At 35.4% G+C, this 19132-nt stretch overlaps 1 protein-coding gene and 1 long non-coding RNA gene across 2 annotated transcripts in view; both read right to left on the bottom strand.

Moving 5' to 3' along the window:
• Positions 1-19132, bottom strand: part of LOC118734246 (retinoblastoma family protein-like) — a gene marked incomplete in the record, with an annotated part of 249628 nt that overhangs the window by 70378 nt on the left and 160118 nt on the right.
• The window catches only part of LOC118734247, a 25453-nt gene that overhangs the window by 3500 nt on the left and 2821 nt on the right, over positions 1-19132 (bottom strand). The gene's annotated exons all lie outside the window — the stretch shown is intronic.

The raw sequence follows: 19132 nt of genomic DNA, 5'->3' as shown, positions 1-19132 counted from the left end.
GCACGGTGGGCAGGCCTATGGCAGGCACATCGCGCGTCGGATCGCGGTCTGGCTATTTCTCCAGCCATAGCGCGCACATTACGCTGCTTATTCGCCGGCACGACGGTGCAATCAATCGACACTCGGTCCGGTAATATCGCACCCTATGAGTTGGTATTTTGTTATCTGGGTTCAATGATGTACGGGAATGTGTCCGACAAGGCATTCCATTGCATTCCCAGGGTCTCTCAGGTTCTGGTGGTACTTGCCTTTTCGAATATGAGAAAATTCGTATCAATCAAGTCTTCTGCTTTTATGTTTCCCAGGATTTCATTATGGTTGGTGGCAATCTTTTTTAGAGGGAAGCCGGCAGATCCGAGAGCCTGGATGACTTGGGAGAATTAATTTGTTGCTGATTTGAGATCATGACTACCAGATAGCACATCATCCACATAGGTTTGGGTTTTTAATATTGGACCTGCCAACGGAAATACACCTTTTACGTCTTTTGCTTACTCGTGAAGAGTGCGTATGGCTAGAAATTGGGCACGATTGACCCCGAAAGTTCGGTTTTTAGTTTGTAGTCCTTTATTGGAGAATTTGTGGATTAGCGAAGGGGATCTTTTGATAGTCTTGGACATCACGATGTAAGGGTATTTGGCGATACATCTTTTCAACATCGCCATTAAAAACATATCTGTATGTACGCCATTTGAGTATTAATAGGAGCAGGTTGGATTGGAGAGTTGGTCCGGTATACAAGACGTCATTGAGAGAGTTAAGGCCGGTCCACATAGAACTTTCGCATTGGCTTTGGCGTTAGCGTTGGTTTGACAGAACGCACGTTAAAAGTATGCTTGCTACAATGAATGCTTGGCAGCGAATGCTCGGGCCACTAAATTAACATACTAACGACAGGTAAATTAATTTTCATATCAATAATAACATAAAAAACGATATTTCTTGCCCGCACTTGATTAAAAAGAAAAAATATTTCACATAATTTTATTTATTTTCAACAGCTGACGAGCGACGCACACGAAAAGTTGAGAGTTGGCCATCTTTTTGCTTTATGTTGGCGAGAGCGTTGTCGAATTTTGGCTATGTGGACGGCTGCATTTGAATTCATGTATTCATAGTGAGCTGTTGAAGCGACGCCAACGCTAACGCAACGCCAAAGTTCTATGTGGACGGGCCTTTATCGGAGCCTGAATTTTTAGATGCGTTAAATACTACTCTGACCTTTGACGTCCTTATTTCAGGTTATAGGCATGGTGTGGGAGGTAGAAGGACTTGTAATTGCCTTCTGAGGCTTTTTCATCGGAGTTTGTTTCCTCCATATGATTTAGCATTATATATTCCTCCAAGACATTATCGTATTGGGATTTTAACTCACCTTTTTTGAGAAGGGGCCTATCCACGCTGAGGAACTGCTGGAGGGCCCGGATCCGGGATGGACCTAAGGCTATTTTGTCTGGGAAGTTTGTTTTAAAGGGAGTCTGACACCATAGCGACCATCACTGGAGCGGGTGGTTGTGGACTTGTAGAATTCTTCGCACAGTTCGTCCTCAGCTGTCGTTGTCACAGTTTTGGGGACTTCTTCTAGTTCCCAAAATTTTCTCAGTTGTGAGTCTAGATGTTTGTTCGAGATCTCTTCTACCTGGGTTGAGAACGTTTATACCGTTTCGGGAATTTGAGCACTCAAAATCCACCCGAATATAGCATTTTGTGCCAGTAGGTTTTAGGAAAGTTTCTCTATCCCTTCCAACATGATTTGGGGGATTATTATCGCTATCGATTTGGGTAGGGGAGTGGCAGTTTGGATCAGCCAGCTTGAGACGTGCCCATTTTTCACATTGGTTGTGTCCGAGTTGGAATTTCGGGAGCATTCTGGTCAACTGTGGGAGCACTATGGCTTGGGCTTTAATCGTAATACGTTTGTCAGAGGAGACTAGGGTTAGAGCGCAGAGTTTATTTGATGTTTGGACTACTCTGCCTCCCATGCCTGAGATTTCAAAGTTTGAGTGCTGGCATGGGAGTCTTAATCTAGTCTGAGACTTTGAGGAGATGAAACTTCTTTCAGATCCCTGGTCGACTAGGGCTCGTAAATAATTTGAACAGATCATCTCTATACTCGATGGACACGACAGCTGTTGAAAAAAGTATTTTACTTTCGTTGTCTGAGTAAAACGACTGTACTCTTGTTGTCCCTGAAGTACCGGGTTGATCTTCTAGCTCCTTCAGACTGATCGGGGTTTGTTGTGTGGTCATTGGCAGTGGCCGTTGAAAATTGTGAAGATGTTCTTAGTGGTATTGTATTTTGTTTATTTCGCGTGGGTGTTTCGCTATAGAGTAGCGCGGAGTGATGTCGCTGTTGACAGTGCAGACACGTAAGAAGACTGGGACAGTATTTTATTGTGTGCGTTTGAGAGAGGCAGTTTTCACATATATTCAGGGCTATCACGGAATCAATCGTAGAAAATCTACGAATTCGAATGCCTGCTACGAATACGAAAAAATTGCTATCACTGATTCCGAGTGAACTCGAAAATATAGGTGCCAGCTTCGAATGTTGATTCGAGATCAGCTAGTGCAAAGGAAACAATAGACATTTATGTATGCCATTTTGCTCAAGGTGTCCCAGCAGTCGCAATGGCCGAGTGAGCAAAGCACTAGACTGCCAATTGCGAGATCCGAGTTCGAGTCTGAGTCGTCGGCAGCGGAGCTTTTTTTCTTTTTTTACTTCATTTTTTTTTAATTATTTTTCTTTAGTTTAGATTTTATTCTTTAAAAGAGAAAACTATTTTTTTTTAAATTAATTTGAATTTGTATTTTTTTAAATAAATTTATATGATATTAAAGTAATTAGATTTCTTTCATAATAAATTGTTGTTAAACTATTATTTCCTCGCTTCAAAAAATAGCGTCTAGCAGATGAATATAGGTATGTACATATGTAGGTATGTATGTAATTTATATTTTACGTCTACGTTTACACAAATATATGGAATTATATCAAACTGTAACAAATATGGAGTATAATAAATATTTATTATTAACAATAATACAGCTTTTCTCCGTTATTTTTAAGATTCAGTGATTTTAAATTTTGTTCCGACAGCATAAACTCGTCGTAGTGTATCTGTACGAATCTTCATTACGAACGGATTCAATGAATGCTCTCTACGAATTTCGAATTTACGTTCGTAGCCATTCGGATTCTGTGATAGGACTTTCGTAGGTTTCACGAAAATCGAAGCTACGATGGATTCTGTGATAGCCCTGATTGTTTTATTTTACGAAGTTAAGGCGATCTTGAATTGGTAATCTTTTGAATCTAAGACAGTTCCTCAGGTTGTGTGATGATGCTTACATAGGTTGCAACTGTATCTTTTTTTGTTCGGACATATGAGAACTTATTCGAGTGGGGGATCTATAAGCATTTCGTGGTTGCATGGGTTTAAAGTATGACTTATTTTGCCAGGTAAGCCAAGTAGGTCTGGGTTGGGCTGGTCGCCATTGATCCACTCTTTCTACGACCTCGTACCGAGTGGTTAGGAACTGATTCATTTGTAACCAGTTGGGAAGTTCTTTTCTTTAAGTCAGAGATTGTTCCCATAATATCGAAACTTTTTGGGTTGCCAGGATTTGGAGACAGTTTTCGACTGTAGATTGGATTATTTGAATTTCTTCACTGGTTTCCAACTGAATTAATTTCAAGTTCGTTAATGTTCTTATTTGGTTATCTAACAACACTCTTCTATTCTCATACCTGGACCTGAGGGCTTCCCACGCCAATTCAAAGTTGTCATGGTTTAACGGGAATTGCTTTACAATTTGGCTCACCTTCCCCTGCGTCTTATACCTACGGTGACCATATATATATTTTGAAAATGCAGGACAATTTTTCAAAAAATTTACCTACATATAATTGCGTAGTATAAAAATAACAAAAATATACTACATGTATACATTCCTCGTCATTTGAATAGCGCACGATTTCTTTCATTTTCTACCATACAAAGTATGCTTGACAAAATTTTTATATGGAAGAAAATGCGCAGCACCGTAAAAAAAAAAAAATTTTCGCCCCTATGTATATTTTTTTTTTAATTTTCCAAAAAATTTTAAAATGGGATGTCGTCGTAGAATATGCTATATTTTTATAAAAAGTTAATGAATATTGAACAAACAAAAGGAAAACTGTACCTACTAAAAGGATGCGCTATTCAAATAACGAAGAGTGTATATTTCTTAATTATTAATCCAATTTTAAACTTTAAACATAAATCACATTTGCTTCATTGACATTAATCTTTTAGTAAATAATATTTACAAAATTATAATAAGGCATATTACATATTACTTTACACGAAATATGAACCTCTGTAAAGCAAATTTTTAGGCAAACTTTGGGTCGTTGAACACGAAAAAAATACCCATGGTTTCAAAGAAGTGTTTTCGAGATTTGTTCGAAAAACGTATTTTTAGTACTTTTTCAGTTATTCCTCATCATCTCATGAAACGACCAACAGTTCGAAAGGTATTGTAAGGCTCTTTGCAAAAAGATATATTTTTTGTGCAGATTGTGTTCCGTAACATCTACATTTCTCATCAGATTTTCATTTACTGTAAAAAGAAAATGATTAAAATTTCAATTTTTCGATTTTGGTCGCTTGTAACACTAATTATTTTCATCGAAATCGGCAAAGTAATATATTTTTGTAAGGGGACTGTAGGTCGCTTATGTTGATTGGATAATTTTTTCATGAGATATTGACGAATAGGTTCGAAATGTACCAAAAACACGTTTTTCGAAAAAATTAAGAAAACGCTTGTTTGAAAGGAAAATTGGCTTGGAAAATATTTTTTTTTTCTTAAGAGATTACCACAAAATTTGTAGAACAGTGTTATCGATATATTTGATGCTGGTTTTCAATTTCTTGTCACCCAATGTCCATAACTGTACAATATTTAGAACGCATTGACTAGTTGAACCTTCAAAACCAGATTACCCTTATATAGTTATCAATTAGTTATCGACACTGCTTTTATTTCGATTAGGAAAAGTTAATATTAAAATATCGAAGAAATTGCGGGACAAAGGCAGGACACGTGGAAAAAATCAGTACATTTTGGGGGTTTTCTGTTTTGAAAAATTACGCAGGACAGACCTTTAAATAACAGTACGGTCCTGCAAAAAACAGAACGGATAGTCACCGTACTTATACCTGAGGTGATACAGTTTCTGAGCTTTAGTGGTTAATATAGACCGCCGTGAAAATGTCACGGAAAGACGGCCATTGTTCGTAACCCCCATAAAAAATTTCTGTGTCACAAGGCGGGACCTTTAAGCTTAAACCAGATGGGTCTTGAGGTGGTGATACAGTTGATGCAGGTGTAGGGGTGTTTGCTTCTCTGAGTATTTGGAGCTGCTCGCCAATTTAAGCTTTTGTGTCTTCATAGATTATGAGGCATGACCTATATTTACCAAGGGCTGGACTCAGAGTTTTCTTGAATTGGGGCTGAGCTGAACCTTGTACAATAGTCCATGAAGTTATCAGTTTCCGAAATTAATTTTATTGACGAGAATGCATTCTTTGGTTTCTTTACCGACTTAGAAGTGGCATTGGGTTTCGGTGGAGGCACCCTGCATTCTCTCTTCGTCACTCATTTTCGGGGCTGGGCTTTTGGAATTGTCGTCAGTTTGGGTTGTACTGCACATTTAAGGGAAGGAGTGAGAGGTCATTATATGAGGGGAAACTGTAAACTTTGATACTACGGTTCGAATAATAGTTCGAGAAAACTAGAAAATTTATCCGTCTACTTTATTTTGTATGAAGTCCACTGAAAAGGCTGTTTTGATTATTTCGCAAATTGGGTAGTTTTACCTAACACGAGCTTTTAAATCAAATTTTCAAAAAAATTAAACAATGTGTAAAGATTCAAATTTATTTCGCCCCACTGTACCGCACTTTTATGTTTTTGATATGTAGTATAAGTCGATAACGTATATATCTACGTACAAATATACATACATATATGTATATAAGCTATTATTTGCCTATGTGTTTTTTAATATTTATATTCAATCTAGGTACATGTAAATACGGTTATTGCAAGTAAGTACTTATGTATGTGCAGATATCTATATACATATATATGCGTTTAATATTTGCGCGGGAAAATAGCGAATATGTCAAAAATGCGCGGGATGTACATAGTATGTATGTATGTATGTATTTATGTATATATGAATTTGCGTAGGCTGAGTTGCATGAAATGTTTTACTCAATATTTACGCGACGGCGTCTTTGGATTTTAAGGCGCTCGCACGTAAAGAAAATAAGAAGTGAAAAACAACTTTTGAACACTGTATGTATTCCTCGATTGGAATCACTGGCATTCAGATTAGAAAATAACTGTTTATGGAGAAAATTACGATCATACTTATAACAACATCACTTAAAACTCGTTTATAGGAATGCCATTCAAATGAGCCGTTTAGGCATCGAAACTCCGAATACGGGACAAATACAGGACATTAAAATAAATACAGAACATTTGGCGTCCCGTACAAAATAAATAAATTACCAGGGCAATGGGTTAAAAAAGAGGACTGTCCCATATAACACAGGACGGATGGCCACCGTAGATATAGTGTATATAATATTGTAATTGGTCACGTCTGCCATAAGTGAATTTCGTCACGAAAGAGAATATTGTGAACAAAAAGAGGGAAAAAGAACCCGTTCTTCTCCACAATACAATATATTATGTGTGTGTATGTTTACATGCACAATCAAATACTTGATACACCAAAACAAAATGAAGTGAAGTGTTTAAGGCACTAACTAAACCCAATCTGTAACCAGTGACACCAAGGTGGAATTACAATTAAATATCAACGTCAACAAGTCAACATGATAAGAATTTTAAAATTGTACACTGAAAAATCTGCTGTATAAGTGCCTATATTAATAGGTTAACTTAACCCCAACAACAACGTACCAAGTGATATTTTATAGCACAAAGCTGAGCAATGCTTTTAAATCAGTGACCGGAAAAAGGGTTTTAATAAAAAATATCAAATAGAAAGTGAAATGATACGAACTAAAAATTGTGCACCGAAAGAAACTTTTATTAAACAAGTGCTTTGATAAAACCAAGTAACTTTACCCCAACAACAACGTTCCAGACGAAATCTTAATAGCACAAAGCTGAAAAAAGCTTATAGATCAGTGACAGTGACAGGAGTTGTAATAAAATATCAAAATCAAAAGTGAAAATGATATGAACTTAATATTGTGCACCGAAAAAAGACGAAATCTTAATAGCACAAAGCTGAAAAAAGCTTATAGATCAGTGACAGTGACAGGAGTTGTAATAAAATATCAAAATCAAAAGTGAAAATGATATGAACTTAAAATTGTGCACCGAAAAAACTTGTATTAAGCAAGTGCTTCACTTTAAATAAATCACTTTGCAACAACAACACCTGTTCACTTCAAAATGGTGGTATCTTCGCTGTATATTAATCGCGAATCTGGAAAACAAACAAAACGAACGGTTTGAAAATTTTGTTTATAAAAATCAAAAGCAAATTAAATCTTGTTTACCCTTTTTCTCACAAATTCACCCGCCATATTTTGTTTGACACTCGATTTTATAAATAATGTATGAAAGTGCACTGAGGTTTGAAATCAAAACCACGCACCTTTGTTAAATGGAAGTGCTGGTTTTGTTGAAAAATAAAATTACTGGAACTGATGCTGCTGTGGCAAATGTAGCGATCTAGTGACAATATATCCTGTGGTTTGCGGCAGGGTTGTTGCGAATATTCGCATTCGCATTCGCAACTGCGGAGCTTCCGCATTAATTTTAACATTCGCATTCGCTTTCGCATTCGTAATAATCAATGCGGAGCTTTTGCGAATGCGAATATTTTGCAAGTGGCCGATAAAATGTATATATGGCAAAAAAATTAAATATTGTAGCCAATATTTTTGCCTGTGGTCGTAGGAGTATTTGTGTAACAAAACTGGTCAAATGTCATATTTATCAACTTTGATAAAAAATGTCTTTAAAATATTATTTCTTAAGCTATATAACCGAGCTATCAATGGGCAGCCATAAAAGTTCTCACTTCTACTTGACCTTTGACGTACGTCAAAGAGAACATAGTCCTTTTAATAATATTTTTTTTCTGTGCTTTAAATACCTGCTTTGTTTTTTTTTCTTTATTATGATTTTTTTGGACCAATCTTAAAAAAAAAACTACTAGACACAAAAGAAGAAAGTGTGCACTGTAATTCTTAACAAAATTTTCGTGATTTGCTTTTGATGTTATAGGTGGCATACACGGTGCGTCTGACTCGTGAGTCGGTTTGGATGTGTTTGTGAAAATAAATATGTGTTAGTTACACCAACATGACTCCCGGCATGACTCTGAATGATTCAACTGTGTGTAGTCGAAGGCGAGTCAACACGTACACAAATGATTCGCGAGTTAGACATACCGCGTATGCCACCTATTACATTTATTCGTTTGAATAATTTCAAATGGGGCTCTTTGGGGAATTTATTTTTTAGCAAAAATTTTAAAAACAGTAGTTTGTTTACTTGTCGGATAATATTTTTTTCATAGGGATATACATTGGATCCTTGGCTAAAAACTTCTGTGGTAAAACTGACCCTTCTGTGCTATTTAAAGTCAATGAGTAAGCTCCTTCAATAGGGATTTCCAGTAGAAATGTTCAACGTCTAGCTATAAAGAGAATCGATGCTCAAATAATTAAAAAGCTATAGGTATGACCTTTATTTAGATAAGAATTACGAAACTATCTGTTATTCAAATGCTTATAAGAAAACGGGGTGCAAATAACAATATTCTGATCCGATTCGGCTGGCAGCCACGACTTTGAAAACAGAGTTTTGTTCAAAAATAATGGGCGCGTTTCTAAGACGCAACTGTTTACCTCAACTGTTGCTGAAATGCTGTCAACTGCTGAGTTCAACAGTTACGTCTTAGAAACGGTATGATACATAAACTACCAAAACATTTGTAAACAAGCAAAATTAAATAAAACAGCACAAAAAAAAAAAATATTAAGCCAAAAATATGGATAGCGCAGGATTTATAATTTAGTTTTTCTTATTTTATTTTTAATATATGTATTTGTACGTGTATTTTATTTTATTAACAGCCAGTTTCGCCAGAAATTTACAGACACATTATTTTTTTATTTGAATTTTCTATGAAAACTTACGGAAGGGAAACATCATTTTTGGCTTATATGAATTGTTGACTTCATGTACCGAAATAATGTTATGATGGAAAAAATTGCGTAAAGTTGCCAACCGTTGAGCTGAGCGGAGCTACTCAACTGTGCGTTTCTGAAACAAACACTCAACAGTTCAGCAACAGCTACGTCTTAGAAACGCGCCCAATAATCTATTTTCTATATCCATCTATTTAGCTCGCTATAAGCACAAATTTTTCAAAGCAGTCGCAGAAGAAAGTATTAAAAATGAATTACAAAAACTAAAATCGAAAAGTGCTCTAAAGTTACAGGTTCTACAAATTCTGAAACAACATGACATATGTATCTGGTTTGGCTTGTAAGCGCTGTTTAAACAACGATCTCGTTATTATGCTAGATTCTAATTGTTTTTTAAAAATACTTGACATCCGCATTCGCGGATGTTAGCTGTAAGATATTCGCATCCGCATTCGCATCCGCGGATGTCTAAAATAAAGGTCGCTTAAATTGGCAGATGATTCTGTGGCAGATTGTGATAATGTGGCGATTAAACGGCAGTGATGCGTGTGGACTGTATTTCTGGCGCTGTGGAGTACTCGGAGGTCAATTTCTCGGTTGAGAACAAATATTTACGCGACGGCGTCTTTGGATTTTAAGGCGCTCGCACGTAAAGAAAATAAGAAGTGAAAAACAACAGCGTATAAGTGTTGAATAGTTAATGATAATAACAAATGTTTTCTTTATTTGTTAATAATAATGTTCAATAAAACAATGAATATTCAAACGGTGATTTTACTAACAGCTTGATTAAATTACCTTTCTGACGCGGTGTGGTGGGTGGCAATCGCTCTACTGGTCTTCTAGCAAGTGAAAATAGTGCCAACATGCTAAAAGGATTTGAGTCCACCGAACAGTAGCCTTCATTGAGTTTCCCCTCAACTCCGTTACCGTACGGCGGGGCATATTGTTAGCGGCTGGAATGTTAGCCGTAACTTACTATGTGTGTGTGCACTCAGATACGGAATAACTTAACGCGTATTAGGGTACTGCAGCATATTTATGTCGGGGACCTAAACACTCACTACTTCCAAGTAAGTTTGGTACTTAATTTTTGTCTCGGTTGGGTTTTTCTTTTTACGCAAGAAGTGTAGGGCTAGTTCTTGCTGGCGACGAAGGACGACTGTTACAGCCGGTAGGCAGACTACCACACGATGCTCGACTGAGTCTGGGTTACTTCTCTCTGTGAGGGGTTGGTATCCCACTGCTAGACCGGATCGAGAGGGCACGCGTCGATCTCCTTGACGGGCTGGATGACCTTTTGAGTTGGGTCCCGTTCGGGGGTGATCCACCGAAATCAATAAAACAAATGGCTTTCGTTTAGTTCGCTCTTTAATTCACGTCTATCGAACGCACTTATACTTCGTAACAAATTTCAATTATTTCCATAAAGAGATATTAACAAAAACCACAACTGTGAATTGCGCGAGTTTAATTAAAGTAATTTTTTAATTGCTGCTGGAGAAAAAACGATTGCTCTAATAATGCCGGTCAACCCAACCACCTTTTTTTGTTTTTTTTTGACATTTCATATGTTTTTCTGAATTCGCGTAGCCTTGCCATCGTTTTTAGAGCGCGCATTCGTGGATTATCCATTGACCCTTAGTTGTACAGGTTAGTTAATAAAAAGGAAAGTTAACATTCAAGAGATATGCAAATTTCTTTAAATTTAAAATTATTAAAAATGACTTAATTCTATTATTCCAGGTAGCGCGACGTTTGTACCGCTCGCTTATACACTATGTTTATGATTTTACTAATAATTATGATGAAATATTGGGATGGAATGCGCTTAACCAACTGCGCGCAAATAATATAGATATTCCAAACAAAGTTTTTACTTTAAACGGGGTAAAATATAAGTTCGTTGATGAAGTCTTTTGTTATGATCACATTAATCTTCCGGATGAGTCAAACGTTAATCAAAATTCGAAAGAAAACAAGATTAGAATTTATCATCTAAATAATAAAGAAAGAGAAAAATTACAAACGATCTTAAATAAATACAATAAATTATTTTACAAAGAACGGGAAAAATTAACATTGTCGAGTTCAGTGAAACTTCAAATAAAAACTGTTCAGGATAACCCGATTTTTACAAAATCTTATCGCTATCCAGAAGTTCACAAAATGGAGGTAAACAAGTAAATTAAGGATATGTTAGAGCAAGGAATTATTTGCCACAGCAGTTCACCATATTCTGCAGCTATTTGGGTAGTGCCGAAAAAAGCTGACTCATCAGGCATTCAAAATTGGCGTATCGTTGTTGATTATCGCAAATTAAACGATATAACAATCAACGATAAGTATCCTATCCCAAATATGGACGAAATATTTGACAAGTTAGGCAGATGTATGTATTTTACTGCACTAGACCTAACAAATGGTTTCATCAAATTGAAATGGACACAAAATGGGCATTATGAATTTCTCAGAAAGCCAAGTAAATAAATGTGAATTCCTTAAGCAAGAGACATTATAACTCGCGATGTCATAAAGCAGAATCCTAATAAAGTGGCCGCAATCCTTAAATACCCCATGCCTATAAATGAAAACCAGAGAAAACAATTTCTTGGATTAGCAGTTTTTTATCGTAAATTTATAAAATATTTTTTTTTGTGGAAAATAACTAAACCGTTTACTCATAAAGGGCAACAAAATCGATTCAAGTAACGAAGAGTTTTTGAGAGTAATAGATACCATTAAATTATTTATCACGAATTATCCAATACTAGCGTACTTTGATTATAGAAACATTTTTACTCTCAGAACCGATGCTTCGAATAAGGCTCTTGGTGCTGTGCTTAGCCAAGATGGACGTCCGATATGATATGCTAGTCGTACGTTGAACGAACATTAACTCTCAGCGACTGAAAAAGAAATGCTCGCTTTAGTGTGGGCAACAAAGTATTTCAGACCGTACTTATTTATATGGTAGGAAGTTCATCATGCACTCGGACCATCGTCCTTTGCAATGGCTTCATAATTGGAGTCCGACCGATGAATCGGCCGCTGCCGAGGCTAGTATCGGCCAAAAGAATCGGAATCGGCCGTTTTTGGCCGATTCTTGAATGAGGTATAGGGTCAGAATTTTTCAAATCAGCACACAAAAAAATTCTGGTCATATACTTTGATGACTTGTGTCTCAATCAAGAGCTCTCAGGGTCAAAAATTAGTCTTCTGATTATTTTAGCAAAAGTAAAATTTTTGCAAAAGTTACTCGCAAAATAATTTTAAGATACATTTTTTTCAAAAATTCATTGTTAATCGACGGTTTAAATAAATTGAACAAAAAATATCAGAAATGAAAGATAATTGACTATATTTTAATACACCTATGTAAAATTTTTAAGAAATGATTTTTTTTCTGTTTTTTTTTTTAATATATCCTTTTAAAGGGCAATTAGTTTTTAACAATGTTCTCCGCCTAGCAGATATTAAAAAAAAATACGGTAGATACATTGAAACCTTGGAGACTGAATTCCGAAGAAAAAAGATGGAGACTATTACCATATAACTGTAAAAAATTAATAACTGCTTCCCCTGGCCACCTTATTTTGAAATTTATTACACATGCTCCAAATGTTAAATCTGATTTTGATTGTATTTTCTGTGCTGATAACGAACCCCTGAGTATAAAGTCTCCATCAGCTTAAGATTTTGAGAAAAACGGGGCCAAAGTCTCAAAAAATCGCATTTTTTTGCAATATTTGAGAAGCTCTAGCAAAGAAACAAAAGGCGGTATTAGGCTTAAATTAAAGCTAGAGTCTCGACAAATATCCCTGAGAGTTACATCCCTGCACCTTGACTTGATCGTCACTTATAGTCATTTACTGAGCAGCAAAACCTGATTTTGTGCCAAGTTTGAGTACCCACCGCAAATAAACAAAAAGGATAGACCCTTTCACTTAGGCTCAAACTAAACTTGAACTTTTTACTATAATCTCTTACAATACCATCCCTGAACCTTAACCCTAAGGTCACTTATAGTTATTTATTTAACAGCAAAAACTGTATTCCAGTATTTTTATATTGTTCAATAAATGACTATTAGTGGCCATCAGGTCAAGGTGCAGAAACGGTATTTTCAGGGATAGTAGCTGAGAGTTGTGGTTTTATTTTAACCTCACCTTTTATTTTCTTGCTACACCCTCTAAAATATTGCAAAAAGCGCGACTTTTTGACACTTTTACCTCGTTTTTCTCAAAATCTTGAGCTGATGGAGACTTTGTACTTACGGATTCGTAATCAGCGCAAAACAAAACAGCTTTAACCTTTGTCGCAACAAATTTACTGTTCCCTTGTGTTATTTTTTATATTTTTTTAAATGGTTTTCTTTTGATATTTTGTCTTTAATTTATATTACTCTGGAAGAACAAAGCAACCAAAGATAGTCGCGACTATCGATAGTGGGCGATATTTTTTTTAAACTATGATTGTCTATCGTATTCATAGTCAAAATTAAGTTGGTACTTAAAGTTGGTTGTAACTTTATTGACAGATAACCCATCCAAAATTATATCCAAAAGGTAAAATTAACTTTAAGTACCAACTTAATTTTGACTATGAATACGCCCCCATTGCGTTAAATATAGTTTTTTAAAGACCATAATAATAATGAAAGTATGATTTAAAAAACTAAACATATTCAGAGCCTATCAAAAACCTTGTAGTAATTTTCTTTATTTCTTATATATAAGAATATTTTTTCGTCTCAACTATCAAATTTTGTATCAGATGATCAGGTTGATGAGCTAATCGCGGATATTGATACTAACAATAGGAGCGTGCTTCCTTCGAAGTAGGCTCTCTGATTCCCACAGACGAAGATATTCTTGATGATATTAAGAATCTTTAATATTCTTGTCATACAGATGACGATGGCATGTCTGCTATTTTGTTAAAGAATTGCGTTTACTTGAAATTTAGCTTCAATAAATCGCTATCATCAGGCATTTTCATTGAAGAAAAGTTATTCGAATGGGCGCGAGTATATTTCGACAATATTGCTTTTGATTTTTGCTCAGAACAAGAACATAAAGTTGAGGAGACAGATTAGAGCGCTCCTTTCAAACAAGCAATCGCAATAGCAGGCACTCGATCGTACCATTCCTTTATACCAATCGATGCAAACACTTTAGAATGTAGAGAAATTTCTGTATCTACTGTTTGTGATGTGCATAAAATTTTATGAACAAATAACCCGCTAATTAAATATTTAAATAAAATAAAATAACAACGCTTAAAAGTCAACGTTTAGAATACGCATTTTTTGGAAATAAGGATTTATGTATTAGTCTGTGCGTTAACGAATTTGCTCAACAGATAATGTATTAGATGTATGCGTACCAATGCAGTATCTTTGTAATTCCAGCTTTTCACGCTTTTTTGCGACCTATAGATAGCATTTTCCGTTTTATTTGACTTTAGGACTATTTGAATCTGAGTGGGTTTTTGAGCTGATATACTTAAGGTAAAACCAAATCGTGAAATTTGAAGTTTTTAGGCGTATGAGTGTTTTCTTTTTATGATTCCACCTAAACCGCAATAGTCTCAATTTTTTGCTCTTCGGAATTCAGTTTGCAGGGTTTCATTGTGCCTACAGTTTTTTTTTAATTTCTGTTAGGCGTTCTCCGTTGTTAAAATACAAATACAAATTTTTCATTTGTGGTATTTTTTGTTCAATTTATTTATACCGTCGAACTTGAATTTTTGAAAAAAATATGTATTTTAAATTTTTTTATTTGTTTTTGTTATTTTATGGCCTTATAACAATTATATTCAACAATTTTTATTGAGCTTGAGGCCGTTTTTAATGAAAACTTATTGTGGAAAAGCAACAATAATTTGAAAAAATGGTAGAAGTGATAGCTATTTCGGAAATCACCACATTTCCTCATCAGACTTCTTTCCATAGGTTTTGAGCCGCCGATCCCACTGGCTCAGCCAGTTGCCTACGCACTGTGCTAAGTTCGCCTTGTTAATTCTTGTTGCTTATTTCCACTATTTCACTTGTTAAGCCAACTACAATCAAGCGCAGCTATTCCGCTGCAATTCACTTGATCATGTGGTTGTTGGTTTTGTTGGTTTTTGTTAATATTTCTCGTCCTTAAGTTATTTGTTTTTGTTATTTTATGGCCTTATAACAATTATATTCAACAATTTTTATTGAGCTTGAGGCCGTTTTTTAATGAAATGATCAAGTGAATTGCAGCGGAATAGCTGCGCTTGATTGTAGTGATTTCCGAAATAGCTATCACTTCAACCATTTTTTCAAATTATCGTTGCTTTTCCACAATAAGTTTTCATTAACAAACGGCCTCAAGCTCAATAAAAATTGTTGAATAAAATTTTTTTTGCGAATAACTTTTGCAAAAGTTTTGCTTTTGTTAAAACATTCAGAAGACGAATTTTTCACTCTGAGAGCTATCGATTGAGACACAAATCATCTAAGTATATGTCCAAAATTTTTTTGTGAGCTGATTTGAAAAATTCTGACCCTATTGTTATTTAGTTATTTGATTATGATTTTCTTTTGTTGTTATAAAAATTTATAAAACCATGTGTTCCTAATATGAAATTATATTCCCGGCATCGGCCGATTAATCGGTAGGATTCTATTCAGAATTCAAAGCAGCCAAATTTTAAATTACAGAGGTGGACAATAAAATTGAACGAGTTCGATTTCGAAATAAAAAACATAGCGGGAAAAGAAAAATTTGTGGCGGATGCGCTATCGAGAATTGTATTTCATGAATGTAATTTCGGCGAAGATGCTTCGAACACAACAACTGTTTACTCGGCTGAAGAGAATGCGGAAAGTTTTATTAGAATTACAGAAAGGCCTTTAAATTTATTCATACGGCAATTTGAACTAATTAGAGGCTAGAGTCCGACCGATTAATCTGCATCGGCTAGTATCGCCCGTATCTGCCCGATTCTTTTTACTTTTTCAGCAATTTTAACAAATGTTCATCAAAATTTGAAACTGTTTAATCAGATTTTTTTTATTTTTTTGGGTACGCAGCTTTTTAAATTTTAGTATAATACATTGCAAGTTTGAAGTAGCTAGGTAAGTGTTGATTTTTGAAAATTTTTTGTTCACGCATTTTCTTCCAAATAAAGTATGTTCGAAATTTTTTTTTTGTACGGAGAAAATCCGCAACGCCTTCCACAAAAACAATTCCAAAAATCAATAGTAAGTCCTAGTTACTTAAAATTTACAATTCATAGAAATAAAATTGAATGGGCTACAAAACGGCATATTCGGAATGTTTAACGAAAAAGTTTGAAATTTTTACTAACATTGTTTTTGTTAGATAACGAGCTACACTTTAATAAAAAAAATAAGAAATATTAAACAAACGAAAGGGAAATAGCCAAAGAACGCTAAAATGTCGTTACTGTAAGTATTGTGACGATTACCCTTGAATATAATATATTAGCTGTGTTAAAGTGACTTGCGCCTACTTAAAGATGTCATCCCTGCTCAGCTTTATTCTTCAACGCATCCCTCTGTAAATGCTTAAGAAAAGCATACCTACTGGGAATTTTATTTTCGAACTTCCAATGCTAGGTATAAATGCGCTTAGCGCAATTCCAACGGCCCTTCTTTTCAACATCTACCAGACCTCAGGAGACATCGGTGCAATCAACCATGTCATCGATAAACCAACGTGGGACCAACAATTCATTACCACATCCATCTGATCATCAGTTTCAACAAGCAAAACCATCGTTCTAATATCCAAGCGACGATCCAATACCGTAGGAACGCTCGCAACCTATAATTTATTATTCATCTCAATATCTAATCGCTAAGTATCAACTGAATCCTAATCCTAAATTCATCTTAAGATCTTTCGTATCAAATCGCTCTTTCATTTTGCTTTCATTCCCAGTCAACGTTTATTAATCCCCTTTTAATGGTACATTTTCTAAATTGCAAATTCGAAAAAAATAAGAGTGTGCTGATCAACACTGGTTTCCTACGTCACTCTTTCCATTCCATTTTCGCTGGACAGCATTTTTTGTTAAATCCGACATTTATTCATTATCCCTAAAGAAATATAGGTTTAAATACCCTACAAGCAAATAAAAAGCTTAAGTGAAGTGAAGTTAACCGCTCTTCGATACATAGGAAAAAAGCACGCACGATTTGCGACCCCCACCCGCTATAATGCATATATGCACAGTTTCGGTTTAAAACTGCAATAATGCATATTAGAAAACAAATGCATATATGCACAGTTTCGGTTGAAAGCCGCAATAATGCATATTAGAAAAACCGAAATAACGCATATGAGAAAAACGAAGTAATGCATACATGCACAGTTTCGGTTGAAAACCGAAATAATGCATCTGAATTAAACCGAAATAATGCATATATGCACAGTTTCGGTTCAAAACCAAAATAATGCATATGACAAAAACCAAAGTAATGCATACATGCACAGTTTCGACTCAAAACCGAAATATGACAAAAATCGAAATAGCGTATACATGAAAACGAACTTCTCTAGCGTAGGCGGCCTTCGGCCGCGCTTAGGATTTATATCCCTTACTAAGTAAATTCTCCTTTCTGTGTTGCCGGAAAAGGGGACCGGAATTATTTTTGCGCATAACTTCTTTCTGCGTAGGCGACCTTCGAACGCGCTTACGGATTACAACCCATACTAAGTAGAATTCTCCCTTCTGTGTTGCCGAAAAAGTGGGGCGGAAGTATTTTTGCGCAGAACTTTATCGGCTTAGGGATTAAAACCCTTACCCTTCTCCTTTCTGTTTTGCTGGAAGAGAAGGGCGGAAGTATTTTTGCGCAGAACTTCTGTCTACGTAGGCGGCCTTCGGCCCAGCTTAAGGATTAAAACCCTTACCCTTCTCTTTTCTGTGCTGCCGGAAAAGGGGGGCGGAAGAGTTTTTGAGCAGAACATCTTTCTGCGTAGGCGGCCTTCGACCGCGCTTAAGGATTATAACCCTTACTAATAATTCGTTAGAAAAACGAAATAATGCATATAACAAAAACCGAAATAATGCATATGTGAAAGACGAAGTAATAATCAAACCGCTTATCCAAATTAAACATATTTGGTATCAAATGAAAGAGGACTTAAATAGCTTTAAAACTATAATGTCTAAACGAGGAAAGCGACACATTGAAAAATATTTCAACAAAAAAATGTTAATTAATTACCATAGAACAAACCTTATGTTAGGTATATGCATTTCTTTAGTATTAAATTGTAAAAAAAAATATAAATAGAGGTCGTTCGTTATTTATGTTTAAAAGCTATTTCAGCCCTATTTCATATGATACCAAATTTATTTAATTTGGACAGGCCGTTTGTTTATTATCCGGAAAGGACTTTTATTTTGGAATAATATTCGCAACAACCCTGATGCATAGATGCACAGTTCCGGTTGAAAACCGAAATAATGCATATGAAAACCCCAAAGTAATGCATACATGCACAGTCTCGGTTGAAAACCGAAATAATGCATATGGCAAAAACCGAAATAAAGCATACATGCACAGTTTCGGTTGAAACCGAAGTAATGTCTAAATGCACAGTTTCCATATGCGCAATTTCGGTACCCCATCATATACATATCTGTGTTCGTATGGAATAGTGAGTGAAAAACTCTCAAGTGGGCCACCCAAAATTGGACGGTCAAGATAACTTTATTCGGTTTACAACCATAAAAAAAATATATATAATTTGAGCTATTTCGCAAAATTCGAAGTTTTACAAGAGTTATTGTTATTAACTTTTTTTATGAATTCAGTAATTATTTATTATCCACTAGCTAATTAGACACGCTTTAGCCTGATTGTT

Source organism: Rhagoletis pomonella, unplaced genomic scaffold, assembly GCF_013731165.1.
Source record: "Rhagoletis pomonella isolate Grant_MI unplaced genomic scaffold, Rhpom_1.0 Rhpom_scaffold_00002, whole genome shotgun sequence".
NCBI lineage: Eukaryota > Metazoa > Arthropoda > Insecta > Diptera > Tephritidae > Rhagoletis > Rhagoletis pomonella.
The sequence above is the reverse complement of the archived record's forward strand: the minus strand, read 5'-3'. Positions and strand labels throughout refer to the sequence as shown.